We start from the raw sequence: 24,220 nt of genomic DNA on the forward strand, positions 1-24,220 counted from the left end.
AAAAATCTATAAATAACCTAATTAAATTCTAACCCCAACCTACTGTATAAGCGATTATTATCAAGGTAAGATGTCAACTGCTAATTAAAGAACACTCTTAAGGAAGAATTTCTAAATCAGTCGCTTTACCTCAATGTGAAGGAACATACAAACACATTTAGAACATAGAACACAGAAATCTACCACACGGTACAAGCCCTTCGGCCCACTGTGTTGTGCCGATCTAATATCCCACTCTAACAGTCTAGAATTTCTCTACAGTATAACCCTCCATTTTTCTCTGTTCTATGCACCTATTTAATAGTCTCTTAAAATTTTCTATTGTCCCTGCTTCCACCACCATTGCCAGCCATGCATTCCATGCACCAACCAATCTCTGTGTGAAAAACTTACAGCCTCATGTACCTATAAATGATGCCCCCTCCCATTAAAGAAAAATCTCCAATGAAATTCCACCCAGGCAAGGTTTGGGAAATTACTTTCTTCCAAGTGAAAAGATTGCTAGCAGCCTTTAATGAACTGTACCATAACCTCTGTGCGAAGTGTAAACTGCAAGTATTTCATTAAGTAAGATTGGACTTTGTAAATTGGAGCCTATCAGCAGGAATTGTCCGTATAAATTTTGTCACTCTGATGCGTCAGATATCAGTGTGTCCTTACTGTTTTGTATAAATGATTGGGCAGATAATCCATTGAAAACTGGTAGATCTGTTTGTCTCTCCCACTTATTTCACCTACAACATGATCCCACCACCAGACACATCTTCCCCTCTCCTCATCTCTCCTCTTTCCAAAGGGACCATTCCCTCCCTGCCTCCCTCGTCCACTCATCCCTTCCCGCAAATCACCCCCTTGGCACCTTCCCTTTGACCACAGTAAGTGGCACAATTATGCCAAAACGTCCTCGCTCACCACCAACCGTGTCCCCTAACGGTCCTTCCAAGTGAAGCAACATTTCACTTGTCAATTTGCAGGGGTCATCTACCGCATCTGGTGCTCCCGTTGTAGTCTACTCTACGTCGGAGAGAATGAGCACAGACTGTGAGATCACTTCGCTGAGCACCTTTTCTCTGTCCAAATTAATTTCATTTCTTCACCCCACTGCTGCGTTTCCATGGCCCCATGCACTGCCAAACCAAGGCCACCCGTAAATTAGATGAGCAACACTGAATATTCCATCTAGGCCCTCTCCAACCAGATGGCATTAACATCGACTTTTCCAATTTCTGCTAGACCACCCTGTTCTCCCTCTGTTCTCTATCCCGCTATCTCCTTTCTTCCTGCTCTCCACCCCTTCCCTCTCCATTCACAGAGTCATTGCCACTCCCCCTGTTCACTGGTGGGTCCTTCCTCCCTCATCCACCTATTACCTCCTGCCTGTGGGACTGTGCTCCTCTCCTTGCCCCTCAATCCTCCCTGCAACCTATATTTTGCTCTCGCCTTGATGAGGGGCTCATGCCTGAAACGTTGGTGTTGCATCTTTATCTTTGCTATAAAGTACGCTGTTTGATCTGCTGAGTTGTTCCAGCGTTGTGTTTTTACTTCAATCACAGCATCTGCAGACTTATGTGTTTTACTTCTCTTGCACTTTTTACTGGGAAAAAGCTGCAGACTTCCAAGTATAAGCTGAAATACAGCATTTTGCTCTGTCTGAGTGCCAACTCCAAGGAATTTCCTATGGGCTCCAAACCAGGAGTACAAATATGCTCTGAGCACCTACTTATCAACTGAGAAGTCTCCCCACTGATTTGAGTGAAAACAAAGCTGCAGAAATTGAGCAGATCAAACAGTGTACTTTATATAGCAAAGATAAAGATGCCACACCAACATTTCAGGTTTGAGCCCTTCATCAGCGAAATGTAGGCAGGCACCTAAATAAAATGTTGGGGGGGGGGGGTGGGGAGGAGAGACAGGGGGAGGAGCACAGTCACACAGGCAAGAGGTAATAGGTGGATAAGGGAGGGAGGGTGCACCAGCAAACAAGGGGGAGGGGGGATGGCTCTGTGAGTGGAGAAGGAAGAGGGTGGTGAGCTGGGCAAAAGGAGACAGGGATGGAGGAGAACGGGAAGTGGGCTAGCAGAAACTGGAGAAGTCAATGTTAATTCCACCTGCTTCTCAGTTATGGTTTTTACACGTAACTGACAGATTTTTTTTTCCTAGCTTCCAGAGTGGACGTTCCCACTTGAACGGCCTGTGGCTGGATGAGGGCTGACACTGACCGTGACATATAGCCTAAGTGCGACTGTGATAGTACAGATCTATCACCAATGTATATAGTGTATATAGTTACAGTATCTAGACTGTGCTTACAGCGATTGGCTGAGAGCTAAGCCACGCCTACTGTATGGGCCTTAAAGGGTTGTGTCCCTAGCCAGGTCGAATCATTCTGGACTGGTCGGCCACCTGTGAAGAGCTCCTGTCTTTTGCTAATAAAAGCCTTGGTTTGGATCAACAAGTCTTTGATTCTTTCGATGAGCTCTACAATTTTATTAGCAAAAATAATTTTTTTTGAAAGGGATGGAGCGTTTAACTCGGCCAGAACAACTTGATATCGACCCACAGTCAGCTACAGCCTTCAAAGCCTTTAAGTTCTGGCTGCTGAACTTTGAAAACTTCCTGAGATTCATTCAGGTAGAGGAGGATAACCAGTGTCTAACAGCATTGCTGTCTATGGTGTCCTTGAGAGTCTACGAGAATATCCAGGATGAGACCACTTACACCACAGCCATAAAGGTACTGAAAGAACCGTATGATCAACCGGTGAACAGAGTTCATGCCCGGCTCGTGCTTGCGTCAAGGAAGCAACAGCCCGGCGAGTCCAGCAGGGCATATTTACAAGTATTAAAGGCGTTGGGCAAGGACTGTAACTGTGTGGACAAAACTGCTGCCGAGATCACAAATGATCTCGTCCGGGATGCCTATGTGGCCGGGCTCCGATCGAACGAAGTGAGGCTGCGCTTGCTCGAGCAAGGGGTAGAAAAACTAGAGGACGTGGCCCGGATTGCAATCACAAGCAGCCTTAAAGTCCATCGAGTTCTCTAGGGACTGGACCCCTCGTTCTGATGTGAGTAGAGTGCCCTTCTACCCTACCACCCCCCGAGATACTGACGGCCTGTCGGCTGCTGCTACACTGCCCCCTGTGAACCCAAGATGTAATTTCTGCAGGAAGGACAAGCACAGCAGGTCCCAGTGCCCAGCAAGAAAAGCCAGGTGCCAGAAGTGCCTTAAAAACGGCCACTTTGCTGCAGTCTGTAGGTCTATGGCCGCCGGCAAACACAGTGCCTCGTGAGAAGCCCAATCGCCACTATCCCATTCAAACTCTTCTTCCCCAGAGCTCTCGTCCAATGAGAGCGAGGGCTCCCCTGTACGGCAACGCCTGACGTCACGGAGACGCCGAACCCGGAAGGGGCAGCCCACCCTCGCAACCATGGTGTTGGCCCGCCTCTCGCCCCCGTGCGGAACACTCGACCCGGCCTCGGTCCCGTCTGTGGCAACCGCTGCTGCTGCCGCCGCCACAGCCACCCCCGGGGCCAACGCTGCCGCCGTCACAGCCACCCCCGCGGCCGACGCTACTGCTGCTGCTGCCCGCTCCCCATCTCCCTCTGCCTACGCCGCCGCCGATGCAGCCACCACGACTGACTGGGGACCCGCCGCGGCCAACCAGGTACTCACCCTAGCGTCCATCGCTGCCGACCGCCGTGGCCCGACCGCCGCGACCGACGACCTACCCACCGCCAACCACGAGCAACTACAAACCCCACTACTTACCTTTCGTCCGCCGACGCCGCCACAACAGCACTTCCAGGAGTTCCTCCAACCTGCTCATCCAGCGTTGACTACGTCTATTATGTCATCCCGTTGCATGACATCATCCCGTTGCGTGACGTCATCACGCGAAACTCCCCTGTCAACTGCTTTAATAACACTAAACCAGCAATGCTCTCATCCCCTCACCAGAGCAATGGAACTGATTAAAGTGCATAGAGACTACACCAATTGCTTATTTGACTCTGGGTCAACTGACAGTTTTATCCAGCCAGATCTGGACCTCCGTTGGGGACTCGACATTATCCCCACTACCCAGAGGATCTCATTAGCAACGAGGTCGCACTCGACCGGGATAAAGGGGTATTGCATCGCCATGCTGGAAGTACAGGGCGTAACGGTCACCCACTTCAAATTATTCGTCCTTCCCCAATTGTGCACCCCAGTGTTGCTGGGATTAGACTTTCAGTGTCAGTTCCGAACGGTTTCCTTCACTTTGGGGGACCCCACACCCCCTCTCGGTCTCCCATCGCCTCATCCCCGAAACACCCGAGCAACCCGCCCCCATGCCCCGGGGCCAATCCTGCGGCCTTTCCACACTCCAGATTGCCCCGCTAGCGTCACACAGTCGCCGCCCTCCTAATCACTAGCGCACAATAATGTCCAGAGGTGCCACAGGTAAAATTTCAGAATGGAATGAGTCACTCATTTTCGTTCCAGTCTTTTTTACACAGACTGCATTCCAGGAATTTGGGGGTAATTTCCCGGAACACAGGGGCTGTGTAAGAAACATAATTGATTCACCATGTTAACCTGGCGATAGCACAGTGCTAGATGGGAATAGGGAAAAGGACTTGATATGAGGGGAATGATAAAGAGTCTTTTCGTTTGTAGCTTGTTTGTATCATTTATAAGAGCATGAATGTATTTACTATTCATTTTTATTTTAAAAAATATAATGTACATCCCTGAATTACCCCGATATAATTAACCAAATGTATTTTGGATGGTATCAAGAGATTTTTAGACAATAAAATACAGCAAGAAGTGGAAAGTACATAATAAAGATGTTGAAGATAGGAAAACTTCAATCTTTCTGTTAAGATATATTGGTAGAAATTTTTAAGGCTTGGAAAAATAGTTCCTTAATGCTCAAGTTCTAATCTATTGTGACATATATCAAGGTACAGTGAGAATTGGTTTTCTCTCCCTTTAATCAGCCTGCGCAAAGTAGAGCGATTAAAAAAAAGGCAGAGTATAGAGTTACAGAGAGACAGATAGTTGGAACAGAGTCGAGGCAACAGTGGGAGGTTCATCACCAGACGGTGAGCAGCAGGTCCTTGTACCTGGTGGAGAGTAATCCCACCCTTGGGAAAATTCTTCCCGACAGTGTGGCTGGGCTGGAATGATAGAGGTTTGCCGCTTTACCAAGATGGGGTTGTGAGTGGAAGGGGAGTTGAGGCCTGCGGTTGAGGGATTCGCGCGAGGCGGTGGACTGCTGGAGACTGGCTGGAAGGGAGCCAGGTATTGCAACCGGGATGCGAGAGGGCGCCAAGGGGTTTTCCTTAACGTGTCGGTCTGGCTCTCAGACTGCTGATAATGAGGACTGTGTTGGCTGCAGGGGCTCCAGCAGCGCTGGAGACCAGATCATGGACCCCTGGTGTCTCTGATCCAACTCTGTAGTACACTCTCAGTAACTACCAAGTCTAGGCTGAGGGAATGTTAGGCTTTAATATACAGAAGAATCTCGCTGGCCCGGATCCAGTATAGGAATAGAGGGAAGGGTGCGGTGGCTCGACCTTTATAGCCCAGGACCACAGGGGAGGAGTCATAGGGTATGGGCCTTCAATGGGTGGGCCAGCTCCAGAAATACAGTTGTGGTGGGACACCACCGGCCTACTGCAGGGGGCAACCTCTGTACCTGCAGGAGTGTAAGGGGATAGGACAACATCTGGCCGGGCTGTCAATCAGTTGTCCTGAATTGATCAAGCCCCACCCGGTCGGGTGTCAATCACCCTCCGGGATATAAGCCTGCACCGGCCTCTCGAGGCCTCACACAGAGTTGCTGCAGCCACAGCCAGTCTGGCTCTGTGGAAGTCTTTGTGGATTAAAGCCTGTTGTACAGTCTTTACCTTGTGTGTGTCTGATTCTGTCTAACAACGCACCACAATAGTAGCCAACAATAACTATATACAATGAAGGAAGCATATCACCACAAACTCTCTTTTGCTTCTCTTTCTCTGATTGCAAGAGGCACTTCAGGCAATTTCTGCCGATGACAAATCTGTCTGAAAGCAAGTTCCATGTAACATTGCACTGTCTTTGTTACATGACAATAAAAGCATCTTGAATCTTGAGTTGTGTGATGGTCTGAGCTATGCTCTCAATCTCTGGAGTTTCTTGCGGTATTGCGTGGAATAGTTTTCATACCACACAGTCGGGTATTCTAACAGCGCTCTTTCAATGGTGCATCTGTCGCAGGTGATATGAGAAATTTCCTTAGGCTTCTCTGAAAATAGAGGCGCAGGCATGCTTTCTTGGCCATCATGAGCAGAAGAGCTGGACCAGGATAGGATATTGGTGTCGTTTACACTTCAGAAAATAGCTGCCTACTGTCTCCACCTCAACACCATTGATACACATCAGGGAGTGAGCTACTCCACTCTTCCGAAACTCCAGAGACAGCTCCTCAGAGTTGAGATTGGTGACTCCTGCCATGAAGCCACCAATCCATCCAACTCCCTTCTCTATTGTGGCTTACTGCTGTTTGAGTTCCAGCCTATGGTAGCGACGTCATCAGTGAATGCCTTTGAACGTCAAAAGTTGAATCTCCACAGAAATTCAGATCTGGATCACACAACAATATTGCAATGACACAAGGAACAGTTTTGACAACTATAAAACCCTCGAAGCCATCCTGGGAGTATCTCTGTTCATGCATTCAGAGGGACTTTGCCCTGCACAGATCGCACCTCCCAGAGGCACAATCCAAAGAGAAGAAACCGGTGAGGATGGTCAACATTTACAAGTTCAGCCAGTGGTTTTGATGAAAATATTCAAGTTGAAAAGCATAGGGGTTAAAAAAATTGTTACAGGATGATCAATTCAGAAGGCAGCATTAATGATTTGCAGAGTTCAAATCGTGCCTAAATGCAACTAATCAAACAGAAATGTACATTCAATTTCTTAATTAAAACTGGAATAAAGTGCCAGCATTGGTAATAATGATTCTCTTATAATTAGATTGGCATCAACGTTCATTTAGTTTACTATTATCCTTGATGTGAGAGAACTCACCATCCTTACCTGAATGCTGGGTTAATTAGCAGCTACAGAATAATTGCCCTGAGTTGCGTTGGTTAGCTGTAGAATCTGTGGGAAGATGTTGGGAATGGAAGAATAGGGTGAATTTACAACAATGGACTTGTTTCAAGATTCAAAAGTAAAGATTCTTTTATTGTCATGTAATTAAACAGACATAATATTACACAAATTAAAAAAAAAAAACAACGCTGGAGAAACTCAGCAGGTCAAACAGCGTTCTTTATATGGCAAAGATAAAGATACGTAGCCGGTGGGATTAGTGTAGCGGGATAGCATAGCAGTTAGTGCAATGCTGCTACAGCACTGGCAACTGGGGTTTGAATCCCACACTATCCGTAAGGATATGTACATTCTCCCCGTGTCTGCGTGGGTTTCCCCGGGGCTCCGGTTTCCTCCCACCCTTCAAAATGTACCGGGGTTGTAGGTCAACTGGGTGTAATTGGGCTGAATGGGCTCATAGGCCTGTTACCGTGCTGCATGGCTGTAAAACCAATGATTTAGGCTTAAGCTCTTCATCAAGGTATGGGCAAAATATAGGCAAGCACCTGAACAAAATGGTGTGGGGGGGGGGAGGAAGGGCAGGGGGAGGAGCACAGGCAAGAGGTAATAGGTGCATAAGGGAGAGAGAGGGGTAATATTACATGAAATTGCATTTAGTCTGCCGTAAGGCAGACACAGATTTGGCATGAGCAGAAATTGCCCAGCATCAGAGAAAGTGAAGTAACAGAAAATCCCCTCAGTCATTGAATGAGATTTGGTATGACATCAGAAATCCTAGCAGATTTCTACAGATCCGTGTGGGAAAGTGTGCTGACCGGCTACATCGTGGTCTGGTATGGGCACCCCGGGCATCAAGCCCTGCAAAAGATAGTGGACATAGCCTAGGACATCACAGGCAAAACCCTCCCCATCATCGAGAGCATCGACAGGGAAATGCTGCCGTTGGAGAGCAGCTGCAACCGTTAAGAATCCACAACAAGCACACGCTCTGTTTTCGCTGCTCCCATCAGGAAAGAGGTATCGGCGCCATAAGACTCACACCCGCCAGGTTCTGGAACAGCTGCTCCCCCTCCACCATCAGACTCCTCAACAACAAACTCAGCCAGGGACTCATTTAAGGACTCTTACTTGTGCACTTTATTTTTTTCTCTCTGTGTTGCACAGTCAGTTTGTTTACATTTCTCTTTTTTTTTTGCATTACCAATAAGTGGTGATTCTGCCTGGCCTGCAGGATAAAGAATCTCAGGGCTGTATGTGATGTCATGTATGTTCTCTGACAACAAATCTGAAATCAATATCCTGATCATCATAAAATGTTGGTCCCATTCCACAATAATCTGGCGATAGTCCGAGCAAGCTCGTTCACATTCACACCTGGGTGCCCACCAGCACCTTAGGGATGAGAAATGAATGCAGGATGAGAAAACTATGGCAAGCAGGGTGAAAACTAATCCAAAAGAGTTCTACAAATATGTTAATGGTAAGAGGAAAGCTAGAGACAAAATTGGTCCCTTAGAAAATCAGAGTGGAAAACTGTGTGTGGAACCTAGAGAAATGGGGGAGATATTGAACAGTTTTTTTTCTTCGGTATTCACTAAGGAGAAGGATATTGGGAGATGTGGGATAAAAAAAGCAAATTGGGTAAATATGGGGAATATAGAGATTACAAAAAGTGTAGTTTTAAGGCTTTTGAAGAATATAAAGGTGGATAAGTCTCCGGGACCAGACGGGATCTTCCCCAGGACATTGAGAGAAGTGAAGGAGGAAATAGCAGAGGCTCTGGTGGTAATTTTTCAAATGTCATTAGATATGGGGATAGTGCCGGAGGATTGGCGCATTGCGCATGTGGTTCCGTTATTTAAAAAGGGTTCAAGGAGGAAGCCTGACAACTATCGGCCTGTAAGTTTGACGTCTGTGGTAGGTAAATTAATGGAGAAAATTCTTAGAGATAGTACTTATAAACATCTGGATAGACAGGGTCTGATCAGGAGCACTCAACATGGATTTGTGGGAGGTACGTCATGTTTGACCAATCTGATTGAATTTTTTGAAGAGGTGACGAGGAATGTGGATGAGGGTAGCGCAGTGGATGTTGTCTATATGGACTTCAGTAAGGCCTTCGATAAGGTACCACATGGAAGGTTAGTTAGGAAGGTGCAGTCTTTAGGTATAAATTTTGAGATAGTCAAATGGATTGAACATTGGCTGAAAGGAAGAGGCCAGAGAGTGGTAGTGGATAATTGTCTGTCAGGTTGGAGGCCGGTGACCAGTGGTGTGCCTCAAGGATCTGTATTGGGCCCATTGTTGTTCGTTATATACATTAATGATCTAGATGATGGGGTGGTGAATTGGATTAGTAAATATGCAGACGATACTAAGATAGGTGGAATAGTGGATAATGAAGAAGGTTTTCAAGGATTGCAGAGGGATTTGGGCTGCTTAGAAAAGTGGGCTGAAAAATGGCAGATGGAATTTAATGCTGATAAGTGTGAGGTGCTTCATTTTGGTAAGAAGAATCAGAATAGGACATAAGTGGTAAATGGGAGAGCATTGAGGAATACAGAAGAGCAGAAAGATTTAGGAGTGACGGTACATCGTTCCCTGAAGGTAGAAACTCACGTGAATAGGGTGGTGAAGAAGGCTTTTAGTATGCTGGCCTTTATCAATCATTGCATGGAATATAGGAGTTGGGAGGTGATGTTGAGATTGTATAAGACGTTGGTGCGGCCTAATTTGGAGTTCTGTGTGCAGTTCTGGTCGCCTAATTATAGGAAGGATATAAACAGAGTGGAGAGAGTGCAGAGAAGGTTTACCAGAATGTTGCCTGGGTTTAAGCATCTGGAGTATGGGGAGAGATTGGACAGATTGGGTCTTTATTCTTTGGAGCGTAGAAGGTTGAGAGGGGATTTGATAGAAGTATTTAAGATTATGAAAGGGATAGACAGAATGGATGTGGATAGACTATTTCCGTTAAGAGGAGGAAAGTTTAAAACAAGAGGACATGAGTTAAGAATTAAGGGGCAGAGGTTTAGAGGTAACATGAGGGGGAACTTCTTTACTCAGAGAGTGGTAGCTGTGTGGAATGATCTTCCGGGAGAAATAGTGGCGGCGGAGTCAATTGTATTATTTAAGAAAAGGTTGGACAGGTATATGGATGAGAAGAAGATGGAGGGTTATGGGCATTGTGCAGGGAGGTGGGATTAGAAAAGGGTGTTTGGTTCGGTGCGGACTAGAAGGGCCTAATGGTCTGTTTCCGTGCTGTAATTGTTATGTTATGTTATGTTATGTTATTATGAGAATGAAAATTTAAAATAATAATTTTGTCATGAAAGGAATGGGAAATATAGAATGAGAACTTGGCCTTCTCAGATTTTGTGTCTCCCAAGGGACTGTTCTGTTGCAGAAGAAACGACGTGAGCTCTAGAAAACGGCATATTGTAAGGACCAGTTGTTTCGTGTATTGATGTTTCATCACTCTTTCTGACTTTGTGAATGAAGGAGCTTAGGAAAGATGCTGTCTTTGCTGTATAAATTGAAGGCTAATAAAATATAACAGAGAGCCAGGCAGGGAGAGATGTGGTGAACATAGCAAGTTCAAAATGAGACACCTAACGACACAATTAAAACACAAAAGTTTGCGGACACACAAAGCTGGAGAAACTCAGCAGGTCAAACAGTGCAGTTTATTTAGCAAGGATGCGTATCCAAAGATTTGGGCTTGAGCCCAAGGTACAGGCAATCCCTGACTTATGACCATAATGGGAACCGAATCGGGCATATCTCAGAATGGACGAGTTGGAATCTTGCCCACGCGTGTGGAGTACCAAGTTCTTAAAGCAAACTTTTTAATCAAATCTTTTTTTAATCATAGATTTCAAGATAACCACTTAAAACTTACAGAATTTGTTGATCAACATTGGCAAATCTTTCCACATTCTGGTCCATACTTTCCCTGTTGGTCGGCTTCCCGGGGTCGCCAGGCTGGGCGCAGCCACCTCGATTCCTGTGCGCACATGTGTATCTTCGATGGGCGCGTGCACAGATCTTCAGTGAGTTTGCATGTTGGAGTTTGGTCGGCGCATGTGCGAGAGTTAAGCGTCCCGACAGTATTGAACTTGCGCCCTTAACTCTCGCTCATGCCCCAACCGAACTGCAATACGCGAACCCACCACGCATGCGCCCACTGAAGACTCGCGCATGCGCACAGGAATCTAGATGGTTGCACCCAGCTTGACTAATAAGATAAGTATGCTAATTTTGGCTCTTATATGCCCTGTATCGCTGTTATTGTTTATGAAATGCAACATAAACTGCATAGATTTTATATATTTGTTTCATTCGTATGTACATAAGTTTCATAGGTCACAAGTTGGGGAGTACCTGTATCTAAGGCCACAAGTACAGCCCACAGTTTACATTGCTTTTCTATTCCAGTTTAAATCCATGTGTACTTGTAGATACAGTAAAACCCCTGGTGTCCAGCACCTACAGGAATTGCAGATGTCGGATATGTGAATTTGCCTGAGACACTTCCTTACAATGCCTAACTAATACACCACCTTTAAGAATAAACAGTTTAAAAGACAAAAGACAGTGCAAATGTAAAGTAATTTGAAAAAAAATCAGTATTGTCATTCTGAATTATGCAAAGTTCACTTTAATTGGGTAATTTCCATAAGTTACAAAATTTAAATTTAAATTCGAACCCCAGTTGCTGGTGTTAGCCACTAGGCTAAACATGCCACTGTCATAATGAATCCCCCACCCCACCCAAGTTTACAGATAAAGGCAAACAGCTGCTGTGGGTGGGCCACGACAGGGGCGCACCGCTGGCTGAATGTTTGCTACCATCTTGCATGTTGCTTTGAAGAACAATTACAATTCCTGTTCGGCTCCGAATCATGGGTCCTCTACCGCCATCACCTACGGCTCCTAGAACACTTCCACCAGCGTTGTCTCCGCTCCATCCTCAACATTCATTGGAGCGCTTTCATCCCTAACGTCGAAGTACTCGAGATGGCAGAGGTCGACAGCATCGAGTCCACGCTGCTGAAGATCCAGCTGCGCTGGGCGGGTCACGTCTCCAAAATGGAGGACCATCGCCTTCCCAAGACCAAGATCGTGTTACATGGCAAGCTCTCCACTGGCCACCGTGACAGAGGTGCACCAAAGAAAAGGTACAAGGACTGCCTAAAGAAATCTCTTGGTGCCTGCCACATTGACCACCGCCAGTGGGCTGATATCGTCTCAAACCGTGCATCTTGGCGCCTCACAGATTGGCGGGCAGCAACCTCCTTTGAAGAAGACCGCAGAGCCCACCTCACTGACAAAAGGCAAAGGAGGAAAAACCCAACACCCAACCCCAACCAACCAATTTTCCCCTGCAACCGCTGCAACCGTGTCTGCCTGTCCCGCATCGGACTTGTCAGCCACAAACGAGCCTGCAGCTGACGTGGACATTTACCCCCTCCATAAATCTTCGTCCGCGAAGGCAAGCCAAAGAACAATTTTAAACTTTTATTTAATTTTTCATTTATTCTTATTCATCTGTAATTCTATTTATTTATTTCCTTGCTTTATTTTTTTCCTGGTTGCTCAATACCAGGGAACCCCTATTATCCAGAAACACCAGGCAAAAAAAATTGAGGAAAATAAACAGGTAAAAATTACGGATTGGCATGCCTTCCCATGAGTTCGCCAATCTGCGCATCAAGCAACCAGAAAATTCACTTTCCCGGCATATGCCAATCACCACAGGCGCCGGATTCCAGCGGCTTGTTGATTGCTGTAGCTCTGTCCTCAAAAATATCTGCCACATTCAAGACTGAAAGACTGCAGTGAGCTCTCTCCAGATTTTGCTGCACTTAATTACATTTGTTTTCATGTATTGATTTGATGATGGATAGTCATGTAACAAAAAAGTGATGTTGTTCTCAAAATATTATGCACCAAAAATGATTCTTCAGAGATAACATTTTATTTTGCCAAACACTCTGGTGGCATCAATTATGTTGTTTTGCATTGACATTATATTTACATTTGTGATAAACAGATGCTGTTTGAGAGAGGGGGAATAAAAGGAACCGAGCAAACTGTTGGCACTATTAAGGGAATTTGGGTCTGAAAGACATCGTCCAAAACAATGTGCTTATTTAAATTTAGACATTACAGCACAGTAACAGGTCTTTCTGGCCCATGAGCCCGTGCCACCCAATTTACACCCCATTAACCTATCCCCTCCCCCCGGTGGGAGGAAATCAGAGCCCCCGGGGAAACACCCACACAGACACGGGGAGAACAGACAAAATCCTTACAGACAGCGTGGGATTCGAACCCAGGTCCTAATCGCTGGCTGTTTACGGCGTTGTGCTACGCCAACTGTCCCACTCCAAATGGAAACCAGAGAATTCCCTATATTTAACTCTCCGATAGATAGTGTTTCTTCATTCTTTTCTGCGAGCTGCAGAATTCAGTTGTTTAAATCTCAAGCTGCACTTGGGGTAATGCAATCAGGTTCCTCTGTCAGGGCAGGTCAGAAAAATCTCTCCAAGGACACGAAAGTGGTGATTGAATGTCTTCTTCCTTGGCGACCTAAATTTCTCAGCCTAAATGTTCATTCACACTGATTCTGTTTCAAATTGAACTGAGCTGCACTCTGACTGGCAAATGAATGGTGGAGTGATAAGATGCTTTTTTTTGGGAGGATACAGATTAAAACATGGTCAGGATTTGAAGGGAGGAAAGAATCCACTTGAGGATAGAAGTGCGCACTTGAAGAAAAGCACAAAGGAAAATGTTTGAATCAAGCATTTTGTTTGATCATCTTGCATATGGGTGAGCTCACAGGGTGAAGCTCCTTCTCCACTTCTCAAAGTAGAACGTTGTTGACAATCAGCTGACAAAGCTGGCACAAATCTCTTTATTGTTCTGTGTCCAGGCAAGCAATCCACCTCAGTCAGACATCAAGGGCAACAGATATGTTGGGAAATGTTATGAAGGTGAACACGGTAACATTGATGATTATCTTGTCCTGATGAGCTGAGTCTTGTTCATTCAACCCTCACCACCAACCCTTCACTGGGGGAAAATGGAATCCATGGCTTTAGTTATGCAGAGAAACCTACAGACAATATTTCTTTCTTGGTGACTGTTCATTTGTTCAAATTTCAAGCTCTACATTGGACATTTCCATGTAGATCCCTCCAGAATTTTTTTTAGGAATAAAGCATGGGGAACACTTGAAGAGTGAAAAAGGTGTCATGGACAGGAAGATGTGATTGTCAGGGAAAAGTGGCTGATGAAGAAACAGTAAAAAATCACCCTTATCCAGAATTCAAGCAACTGGCAACCTCAACCAACAGCCAAAAGAGATATAAATAAATAAATAATTAGACATTACAATTATGAAGAATTTAAAAACAATTTTAAATTGTAAATGTTTTCAGAAGTAATACATAAACCTTTGGTGAAGTTGGAAGCAAATAATGAGCCAGCGGAGAGCCTTGGTCGAGCTTTGCTCATAGCAGCTGTTAGAATAAAGTTATGTGAAACAGTGATGGCGTTGCCCAGGATGAAGAGCTGGTTGATGCCATTCGCCGTTGGGGTCTCTTAAAGTTTCTCCTTATCCCTGCTGAGTAAGAATCTTTATTAGTATATTATTAAATATATTAGTAAGGCTTTATCTGTAAACTTGGGTGCGGGGGGGTTAATTATCTAAAATGCTATTGTTTGTTTTTAAGGCGGCTTGGTGGAGGGGGAGGAACCTGCAGATGCAGTGATGGTTAAGTGTTTTCAAAGAATGCGACTGAAAATAAAATGCTTTAAGATTTATATATTCATGCAAGTCAAGTTTGTTCAAGGTAAGAAAAGTATAGTTTGTTTGTCTTTTAAACTGCTTATTCTTAATGCAGGTGTATCAGTTAGGCATTGTAAGAATGAGTCTCAACCAACTGGAAAATTTGTCTATCTCACATCCATCAAGTGCCAGATACCAGAGGTTTTACTGCAGCAAGAAATGTTGCCATTTCAGTGCTCAAGCGAAGAATGAAATGTTACTGGGATTGTCATGTTTACAGTCAAGGAGATTCAAGGTTCCTTTATTGTACGGAACATGTAATATTACATGAACATGCCTTCTGCCTACCACATGGCAGACATGTGTCACCATTATGTCACCCAGGGTCCCCAGCTGTGCGAGAGAAAGAGAAACAAAAGAGAGTCCATTCAGAGGTACTGAGTGTCTGAGCATTTGCCTCCAGTGCTCCTGCAACCTCTGCAGCCACACAATCCATTGACTACCCAAGTCTCAGATCCAAACCTCCTGTACAATCCGGAAACCTTCAGGGCTCGAGGCCCTTCGGGAGGCCGTCTTGCCCTCAGCGCTCTCTCGAATCCTAGTTCAGAGACTCTGGTCCATGATGGACCTAGAGCTGGACCAACCTCAAGATTTTCTTATTTCTGCACTTAATTTGGGAAAGTTTCAGTGTCGATATAGAATCAAAACCCAAATTATTGAATGATTATTTCTCCCCATGGATGCTGCCTGACCTCCATCTGCAGTTTTTAATGGGGAAAAGTTCTGTGTGTCTTTTAATGGAATGGACAGCAGGTATGGTTTTCCAAATTTTCTGCCATGGCTTGCAATCAAGATTATTGTCATGTAATAAAAACAGTGCAATATTACATGGAATTTGCCTTAAGACTGATAGATTCACCATCAGCTTGATGCGCCTCTTACAGTCAGAGAAAGAGAAGCAAAAGAGAGTCCCCTCAAAGTAATCAGGTGTCTGTGGATTTGCCTCCAGCCACACAGACTCCAGTCCAAACCATCAGCAGTCCAAGCTGCAGATCCGAATCTCCCACATGATCAGGAACTCTTCAATGCCCTCGGCATCCTCTTGCATCCAGGTTCCATTACCTGGTACTCCCTCAGCTAGTCCAAGCCAGTCTCCAGCAGTTTGCAGCCTGGTGTGAATCCCTCAGCTGCAGTCTCCAGCAGTTTGCAGCCCGGTGTGAATCAGATCTGTGAATCTCATGCACCAAGCTATCACACTGGAAATCGACACTTGTTGGACACTCAGAAATGTTTGAGAGCTTGGAAGTAAGTCTCACTGACAGTGAGACTGCGTCAAACAGCTATCCGTGATTGGTAAAACATGAAAGTCTGCAGACACCATGGGTGAAGTAAAAAAAAATAATGCTGGAGAAACTCAGCTTGGTCAAACAGTGTCTTTATGTAGCAAAGATCAGAACCAACGTTTCAGGCTTGAGCCCTTCATCAAGGTGTGGGCAAAATGTAGACAGGTGCACAAACAAAATGGTGTGAAGGGGAGGGATTGGAAGAGGAGGAGCACAGGCCCACAGGTAAAAGATGATAGGTGATAGATAGGCGCCTGCCTACATTTTGCTCATTCTTGGTGAAGGGCTCAAGCCCAAAATGTTGGTTCTATATCTTTATCTTACCTTTCTTTGTGACTCTACGATATACAGTAATAAGGATATTTATTTCAATATACAATATATCTCCAATTACCCAAAATTGGATTCTCCAAAATCCTCATTATCCAAAATATTTTCGGACATTGAACTGACTTGTGACGTCAGTCTGCTGGCAGCAGAGGGGACATCAGGTTCCCGGCGGCAGAGGGGACGTCAGTCTGCTAGCAGGAGCGTGGACCTCGGGTTCTGGGCAGGAGCGGGAACCTTGGGCTTCAGGCAGGAGTGGTGCCTCGGTGGGGAGGTGTCAGTGATCGGCAGCGGTCAGCAATTTTTTGGCAAGAATTACATATTATTTTAATGCTTAAAAAGCCTTCCCTTGTTGTTTGTTGTTGTTTAAATACTATTACAAGTGATTTGCTGTTGCTACTGGGCTGTTTTTTTTAAAATGACCGGTTCTCCGTAAAACCGTTTATCCAATATAGGCGTGGTCCCGACCAGATAATCGGAGTTGTACTATATGTACATATGTACTGTGTATATCTGTAAGCATGTTTTACACTGCTCTGCACTATGGACTGGAAAATGCTGTTGCGTTGGGATGCCCTGGTACAATCAGATATCAAATAAACTCCAACAAACTAGAACAAAGCAATAGCAACATTGATGAGAACATTAAGTGCCACTGATCAGTTTTAATGACATTGTATATGTCTGCGGTGCACTGAGATAGCAGCAAGCAAACACAAACTCAGAAAAGGCTGTACCACAGGTTTTATTCAAGAGCCTTGGTAGCTCCCCATGTGACTGGCTCAGGAGGAGCCAGCTCAAGTCTATATTTAGGTCGGCTGATTGACAGCCGGCCAGGTGGAGACAGCCCCTTAGGTGGTCTATTCAGGTCAGCTGATTGTCAGCCGGCCAGGTGGTGTTAGCCCCTTAGGTGGTCTTCCTGATGGTACAGAGATCGCCCCTTGCAGTAGGCTGGTGGTCCTATCACCACAATGTCCAGATTCTTGCTGAATTGGAGTGTATTTTTTCTGAACCTCAATCACTGCAGGAAGTGCTACTCGTGCCTCCTTCTGTAACATCTTGTCCACTCCTTCCTCCCCACCAATTGCCCCCTTGGCACCTACCACTTGCACCCACCCCTCTTCCCTCACCACAATGTCCCAAGCAGTCCTTCCAAGTCAAGCATCACTTCACTTGTGAGTCTGCAGGGAACATCTACTGCTCCGGTTCAACCCATTGTGGCCTCTTCTACATCAGAAATATTGGATGCAGACTGGGAGATCGCTTCATTGAGCACCTCGGCTCTGTCTTCCACAAGTAGCGTGGAACTCCCAGGGACAATCCATTTCAATTCCCTGCCCCATTTCCATGCCAACGTGTCTCGTGAACTGTCAGTCTGAGACCAGCTACAAAGTGGAGGAACACCTCATCTTCCATCTGCTCACTCTCCAACTGGATGCCATCAACAGCAACTTCTCTGGTTTCTGTAAGCCCCCCCCCCCATTCCTTTGTCTCCTTTCCTCTAACTGTCTCTCTTTGCTTTTCCCTCTCTTACCCTTCCTCCAGTTCTATCAATCAATTTTCACCTTTCCTCTCCTGTCCTCCTATCCATGTTCAATCATCATTCATTTAAGCCCTTCCCAACTTTTCTGTGATATCAATCATTGTTATTTCCATTTTAAGACAACTTCTGGGTGGCACATTTAGTGTAGCTGTTAGCACAAAAGTGGCCGGGATTTGAATCCTCTGCTCTCTATAAGGAGTTTGTGCATTCTCCCCATGTCTGTGGGGGTTTCCTCCAGGCGTTCCGGTTTCATCTCACTCTTCAAAACGTCCGGCCTTGTGGCCAAAAGGTTCTGCTACCATGCTGTATGTCTGAACTTTAAGATTTATGCTTACATTTTCAAGCTCCAAAACTTGGCCATGTATGTGTGAATCATCAAGGTCCATCCTTGTTCTCACTGGCAGGATATTTCAGCTTTGGGTTATGAGAGCTGCTGGTTTGAGGAAGTTCAGTTTTCCTCAATGTGTTACATAGCATTATCCAAACTCTTGTCCCTCTGCAGAACAATGTTAGGTACAGGCTCTATCATATATCTCTGACATTTTTGAGATTCAGTGTGAAGGACAAGGCAGACTATGGCTTTAAGAACGCTGATTTTTTTTTAGGAGGAGTCAAGTGCCGGAGTAGTGGCCAGTTGGGAAAACCAGCCCTTTCCAGGAAAATAGGAAAAAAGTTAGGAAAAAGCAAAGCATAACAAAAATAAAATAGAAGAAATAGAAGATAAAAATACAGAGAAGAGAAAGAAGATGGCTCCCAAGAAGGAGAAAGTAAAAGCAACAGGAAAAAAAATAGAAAGGTCACCGGAGAAGATAGAAGAAGGCCTTACCTGCACAAAGGAACAGGGTGCTGTGGTGGCGAGAAGCGCCCGACCCTCGAGATCAGTACCTGCCCTGCGGAGTCACAACCACCAGGCAGTGCACTACAAAAATGGCTCTCGGAGGCAAACAAAAGTGTGCAGTGTGCAATCAAAGGAGAAAGAGGACACCAGTGGGATGGGGGCTCAGCAGAGGAGCGGGCTGTCACAGCTGAGGGACGCCCGACACCAGAGTGCTCAGCTGGAGGACGAAGAAGCCAGCAGAAGAGGAAGCGATGAAACAGATGAGGGAGATAGACGGAAGGATGACAAGCAAGATCAACGTCAGGAAGCGCAACAGATGAGCAGCCCAGGAGGGGAGGACCAGCAAGACGAGGCCCGACAAAGAGATACAAGCAGCTCATCAGGAAAAACAGAAGACACATACACAAAAAAAAGAGAAGAAGAAAAAACAAACACAGATACAGACACAGAAGAAGAAGACCAAGATCTTCACAGAGAAATCGAAGGTAAAACTGTTGGACACACAAAAGTAAAAGGTAAAACTGATGAACAGAATATAGATAAAGTCTTTTTTGAAGAACAAATGAGATCATTAAAAGAATGGTCATCATTAGAATTTAATGCAATTAAAAGGAAAATGAAAAGGGCAGAAGATTAAATGCAAAGGTTAGAACTGGTAATGACAGAAATAGGGAAGAGTAGAGAATGTGGAAGAGCAGGAAATGGCTGTAGAAATGAAAGTGAATGACTTAAGAGAAAAATTGGAAGAAAGTGACAAAAAAAATTAGAGACATAAGAGTTGTTATCTCAGAAAATTGATATGTTGGAAAATTATAGTAAGCGGAACAACATAAAAATAGTGGGCCTGAAGGAGGGTGAAGAAGGCACAGACATGAAGGAATTTATAGAAGGATGGATCCCGAAGGTCCTGGGAACGACAGAAATGCAGGAAGAAATTGAAATAGAAAGGGCACACAGAGCATTAGCTCCGAAACCACAGGCACATCAAAAACTAAGATTAATCTTAGTAAAATTTTTGAGATACATGACAAGAGAAAATATACTGGAATAGGCAAGGAATAAAGTTAGAGAAGATAATAAACCAAAATATTTTTTTTACCCAGAGATAAGTTTTGAACTCTTAAAGAGGAGGAAGGAGTTTAATACAGCGAAATCGATTTTATGGAAAAAAGGTTACAAATTCATGTTAAGACATCCAGCCGTGCTTAAAATATTTATACCTGGGGAGCAAAACAGGCTGTTCTTGGATCCAGAGAAAGTGCAAGAATTTGCAGAATGTTTGTGGGACAGGAGAAGAGATGAAGAGACGTAACAAGAATGAAGAATGGCAATAAAGTATATATAAAGATGTAAAAACAATGTATATGTAAAGAACTAAAGAGGGAAAAGGGAAGGAAGGGAGTAAGAGGGGGAGAAAAGGATGAGAGAACTTTGTTATATGTGTTAAAAAAAGTGTTTTCTGGAGAGGGCTGGGTAGAGGGGGAATAACCGTCACTGTTGATGCTGTGAACAAGATCGCAATCCAAATAAAGAGGGAAGTTGTGGTTGCCCGGCAAGGGATATGGGGCAACTCAGATAGGGGGGGAACTTTTTGGGGTTAAGGTATTAGTGGATGTGGGAACTGCGGGGGTACTTTATGTCTTAAATGTGTTGTCGTACATTAAATGTAATAAGAGAAAACTAAGAGATGAAAATGGGGAAAAGGGGGATGGAGGTGCCAAAGAGGTGGAAAATAAGTGTATGCAAGATATGAGATGGCCATGTTGAACTATATGATTATAAACATTAATGGAATACATAACCAAATTAAAAGCAAGAGACTACTAAATTTATTGAAGAAGGAAAAAATAGATATAGCATTTGTGCAGGAAACACATCTAACTGAAGCAGAACATAACAAGCTAAAGAGAAACTGGGTAGGACACGTAACAGCAGCATCCTATAATTCAAAAGCTAGAGGTGTAGCCATACTAGTTAACAAAAATGTACCAATCAAAATAGAGGAGGAAATAATAGATCCGGCAGGGAGGTATGCAATGATGAAGTGTCAGATATACTCAGAATTTTGGAATTTGCTCAATATATATGCGCCTAACGAAGAAGATCAAAAATTTATGCAGGAGTTTTTTTGAAGATTGCAGACACACAAGGAAATATAGGAGGGGATTTTAACCTTAATTTGGACCCAATGTTGGATAAAACTGGACAAAAGACAAGTAAAAAGAATAAAGTCACCAAATATATGGTTAAATCAATGCAGGAATTGAAACTTATGGATATATGGAGGAGGCAACACCCAAGAGAGAAGGAATTTTCATATTATTTGAGTAGGCACAAAACTAACTCAAGGATTGATATGTTTTTGTTGTCAGCCCATATTCAGTCAGGAAAACTGAGTATAAAGCTAGAATACTATCAGATCATTCACCCCTATTATTAGCAATAGAACTGGAGGACATCCCACCAAGAACATATAGATGGAGGTTAAACTCCATGCTACTTAAAAGACAGGAATTTAGGGGGTTTATTGAATGCCAAATTAAAACATATTTTGAAATAAACACAGGATCAGTGAAAGACAAATTTATATTATGGGATGCAATGAAAGGCTTCATTAGAGGGCAGATAATAAGTTATATGACTAAGATGAAAAAGGATTAAAATCGGGAAATAGAGCAGTTGGAAAGGGAGATAGTAAGTACAGAAAAGGAATTAGTAAAAAGGGATGATATAACGAAAAGGAGAGATTTGGCGGACAAAAAAAATAAATACGAAACATTACAAACATACAAGGTGGAGAAGAACATAATGAAAACAAAGCAAAAGTATTACGAACTGGGAGGAAAAACACATAAAATATTAGCCTGGCAACTTAAAACAGAACAAGCTAAAAGAATGATACTGGCATCAAGGAAAAAAAACAGACAAACAAATTACATATAACCCAACAGAGATTAATGAAAATTTTAAGGAATTTTATGAACAATTGTATCAAACTGAGAATGAGGAGAAAGATGATAAAATAGAGGAACTTTTAGTTTAAATGCCGAAATTGCAAGAGGGACAAAACAAACTAATAAAACCATTTGAAATAGAGGAAGTACAGGATATATTAAAAAAGCTGCTGAACAATAAAACACCAGGAGAGGATGGATTTCCAAAAGAATTTTATAAAACATTTAAAGAGTTATTAATTCCTCTTCTCCTGGAAGTAATGAACCAGATAGAAGAAACACAAAACTTGCCAGATTCATGTAAGACAGCAATAAAGACGGGGAAGAACCCATTAACACCAGCATCATATAGACCAATATCTCTACTTAACTCAGACTATAAGATAATAGTGAAATGATTAGCTAACAGATTGGCTGATTGTGTACCTAAAATAGTAAAACAAGATCAAACTGGATTTATTATGAAAAGACGAACAGTGGACAATGTCTGTAAACTTATTAATCTAATTCACGCAGTTCAAAAATTCTAAAAATGGGACTCAACATTATTGGATAGATGTTTTTGCTGTAAGAAAGAAACCAACAGTGGCTGTTGCTCTAGATGCAGAAAAAGCCTTTGACAGAGTAGAGTGGAACTACTTATTTAAAGTATAAAGAAGTTCAATCTACCAGAAAAATATATAAATTGGATTAAAGCATTGTATAATGGACCATTGGTGAAGGTAACAGTAAGTGGATATGTATCGAACCAATTTAAATGAAGTAGGTCAACTAGACAGGGATGTCCATTATCCCTCTCATTGTTCGTCTTAGCAATAGAAACTTTGGCAGAACTTATAAGAATAGAAAACAAAATAAAAGGGATAAAAATAAAGGAGAAGGAGTATAAAATCAGTTTATTTGCAGATGACATCATAGTATACTTAACAGAACCAGAAATATCAATAAAAGAATTACATAAGAAATTGAAGGAATATGGAGAAATATCGGGGTACAAGATCAATGGAAATAAAAGTGAAGTGATGCCAATGAGTAACGCAGACTATACAGAATTTAAAAGAGAATCACCATTTAAATGGCAAGCACAAGCAATCCGATATCTAGGGATCAGGTTAAATAATAACAAGACACTTGTACAAACTAAATTATCTGCCACTAATAAAGAAATTGCAGGAAGACTTAGAACATTGGAAAGAATTACCGCTAACGTTGATAGGGAGGGTAAGCTGCATTAAAATGAATGAGTTCCCAAGGATACAATACTTATTTCAAACATTACCAATTCCTTTAACAGAAAAGTTCTTTAAGGAACTAAAGAGAATAATTAGGAAATTCTTGTAGAAAGGGAGGAATCCAAGGGTAGCATTAGATAAATTAGCAGAGGTATAATCAAGGTGGTTTGCAGTTACCAAATTTTAGAAAGGATTATAGCCGCACAATTAAGGTATTTATCAGATTTTTACCAGACAAGGTAAAAACCAGACTGGACTAAGATAGAATTAGATAAAATAGGGGAAAAGGTACCGGAACATATACTTTATAAGTGGGATGAAAAGCTAGTGCAATATAAAAACTCACCAGTACTGCATCATTTACTTAATACATGGAAGAAGATCCACTTAGAAAGGAAAAAAACGAATGATCAAATACTAAAATTACTTTTGACACAAAATCCGCTAATCCCTTTTACAATAGACAACCTTTCCTTTAGAGAATGGGAGAGAAAAGGAATCAAAAGAATAGAAAATTGTTTTTTGGGAAATAATTTATTAACATTTGAACAGTTGAAGTACAAATATGGAATAACTCATGGTACAATGTTTGCATATCATCAATTGAAAGCTTATTTAAAGGATAAATTGGGAAACAGCTTGAGATTACCTGAAGGAAGCAGCTTTGAATACATGATTACAGACACAATGATAATTAAAAGATTTATAACCAACATGTACATTAAGCTGCAAGATAAAGAAAATGAAATAAACTATAAACCTAAGCAGAAGTGGGAAAAGGATCTAAACAAAAAGATAAAAAAATGAAGCTTGGGAAAAATTATGTTCTGGAACTATGAAGAATACAATAAACACAAGGTTATGCATGATACAGTATAATTGGTTACACAGGGTATATATTACTCCTCAAAATTAAAAAAATGGGACTCAACATTATCGGATAGATGTTTTTGCTGTAAGAAGGATATGGGAACAAAACTAGATGCAACTTGGGCATGTACAAAAGTAAATACGTTTTGGGAAGAATTAAATCAGATACTAAATAAAATTACAAAAAATAACATAACAAAAAAACCAGAGATATTTCTTTTAAGTAACA

The 24,220-nt window shown here is 43.1% G+C and overlaps 1 long non-coding RNA gene across 2 annotated transcripts in view; it reads right to left on the reverse strand.

Annotated features, from left to right (window-relative positions):
- Positions 1-24,220, reverse strand: part of LOC138752439 (uncharacterized) — a 134,914-nt gene that overhangs the window by 44,950 nt on the left and 65,744 nt on the right. For both annotated transcript variants that reach the window (XR_011350643.1, XR_011350642.1), the window contains exon 2: positions 7,072-7,137. This is a non-coding gene — a long non-coding RNA (uncharacterized lncRNA). The remainder of the gene's footprint in view (positions 1-7,071; positions 7,138-24,220) is intronic.

Source organism: Narcine bancroftii, chromosome 2, assembly GCF_036971445.1.
Source record: "Narcine bancroftii isolate sNarBan1 chromosome 2, sNarBan1.hap1, whole genome shotgun sequence".
NCBI classification, from domain to species: Eukaryota; Metazoa; Chordata; class Chondrichthyes; order Torpediniformes; family Narcinidae; genus Narcine; species Narcine bancroftii.